The following is a 2,303-nucleotide window of genomic DNA, read 5'->3' on the forward strand; positions in this document are numbered from 1 at the left end:
GTGTGTGTGACACCCCTTAGCAGTGTGACAAAAACCTTTAGCAGAAACACTAACGCCAGCGTATTATTGGCAACTCCACCTCCTAAAATCAGCTTCCCTCCTGAGTTGGAGAAGAAACCACACAGGCTGAACTGCTCCTGTGTGTTACTCAGCTCTAAATTGTTCTGGGCACTAAAAACTCGAGCAGAAGATGGATACAGCTTGATGTCCGCTGGGAAATACAGTATGCTATCACAATAAGCCCCTTCAAAGACACTTTTTTCAGAGCTCATTTTGGGACAGGATCTTGCAGTGTGTTCAATTTATTGTTTTGTTAATAGAACAAGGAGCAATGCAGGAAGTCAATGATAGGGCTTCCTCTGAAAAGTTTAGCAGCGGTGGTAAGAAGCGCCCCCTCCAAAAAAAAGTTAATGTTTTCTTTCATTAAAATCTATTCACTTTGTATGACTTTAGTGGAGGTGAAGGAAGACCGGCAACACTCATCTGCCACATGATTGTTGTTGTGTAGCCATCTGTATTAGTGTGATGTGTGAAGTCAGCTGGTGTTATGATATGGCTCGATTTTAGCAGGCAGCTTGTACTGGTTGGTCTGTCAAATTAAATTTTTTGTGACTTTGCTAGCTTGACAAGCTTAGAGGAATGAACTGCACTTGCTGCTGAACGCTTCCTCTAAGAAGAAATCAAGTTGCATCTGCATTGCCTTTTGGAAAACGATAAATTCATGATGAGACAGATTTCTGTCTTTTCAGTAACTGTGCACTCAATCTGTTGTATCATCATTGCTTGTGTGCATTCACAGCTGTTAAGATCAGTGGATATCACTGATTGAAAGAAACATTCATCATGAGGCTACTGAGAGTTAAGCGAGAAATAGGCCTTGCAGTTGACTCTGTCTTCATTTCAGATCGACAAAGGTCAGTTTAAAAGATTTTCGTCCAATTTTGAGAGACTCTAGTCTTGCTCATCCCGCTCCTCGTTTCCGGGTTTGCGCTCCACCAATCAGATTGGTCATTTGCGACTGCCGGCAGTGCCCGCCTTTCGACTGAGCATGTCAGGTCGGCCAAATTGAAGGACGACGGCCCCTCCAACGGACGACGGCACGGAATACACCGGACAGACTCAAACCACTGACCTCGCCAGACTGTCCAACGGCCGATTATCGGTTTAGTGTGTCAGGGTCTTTAAGGTTGCATGAGAATACTCTTTCCACAGAGTGGAGTGGTGCAGCAGGGGAACAGCCATCACTGCTGTCGGGTAAAAATCTCCTAACTCCAATTTTGTTGTTGTTGGTTAGTCACTTTAGCTGCACGTCTAAAGCACATGGTAGTAATGCGAGGAGCTGATTAGAATAGGGCAATATGACGATGTGTACAGTAAGATGACATAAATGTCCTGCCATGCTGTGGTTTAGAATCTCCGGGTGTATTCGACCACTGTGGGTGAAGCTGTTCATCAATGAGTGAACAGTTCTGCAGCAATAATGGATTTCTACAAAACGTGATTTGACTTAATTTTTCTGATATTTCATTTTAATGAAACTGCCAATATAGTATTATATTACCATTATTATTAAAAGTTGTTCTATTGATTTAAAAAAAAAAAAATGACTAGGACTGCAATGAACTATTTTTTTCATCATCGATTACTCCAGAGATAAATTTCTCAATTACGCTTTTTAAAGTTTAGACAATTCATTGTCAGCAAATAGCGAAAAATGTCTATCACAAGTTCCCAGAGCCCACAGTAACTTCTTCAGCTGTTTTAATGTTGCTATTGTTAGTTGAAAATGACTACTCTCCATTACAGTGAGCTCTCTACTAATAAAGGCACACGGTACAACGGCCAAAACAATCCACATATATTGGTACCGCATTAAACTACATATACCGTATACCCAGACAATTTATCCATATTATACAGTACATATACAGTTACAGGTGACATTTGTAAGATAGGAGCTTTTCACATGACAGCAACAAAATGTCAACTTACAGTAGACACCAGGCTGCAAGGAAGACATACCCCCTTCTCTCTCTCTCTGTCATACACATGCACATTAAAGGCCGCAAAGCAAAGCACGATAGAAATCTGCATCATTCATGAGTCTTGTCAGTGGTGTGTTCAGTCTAAATGTGACTGGGATAACCTAATCTCTCTCTCTCTCTCTCTATAAGATGCCAGCTGTACAGCTTCTGACTGTGCAGCTCCCTGCAGAAGAGGAGGCACGTGTTCATCCATCTGACCCAAGCAACATTCACACCAAAAACGATGCTGAGACACACACACACACACACACACACACA

The 2,303-nt window shown here is 41.9% G+C and overlaps 1 protein-coding gene across 7 annotated transcripts in view; it reads right to left on the reverse strand.

Moving 5' to 3' along the window:
- The window catches only part of kctd17 (potassium channel tetramerization domain containing 17), a 17,720-nt gene that overhangs the window by 14,241 nt on the left and 1,176 nt on the right, over positions 1-2,303 (reverse strand). The window lies entirely within an intron of this gene.

This window comes from Etheostoma spectabile, chromosome 21 (genome assembly GCF_008692095.1).
Source record: "Etheostoma spectabile isolate EspeVRDwgs_2016 chromosome 21, UIUC_Espe_1.0, whole genome shotgun sequence".
Lineage (NCBI taxonomy): Eukaryota > Metazoa > Chordata > Actinopteri > Perciformes > Percidae > Etheostoma > Etheostoma spectabile.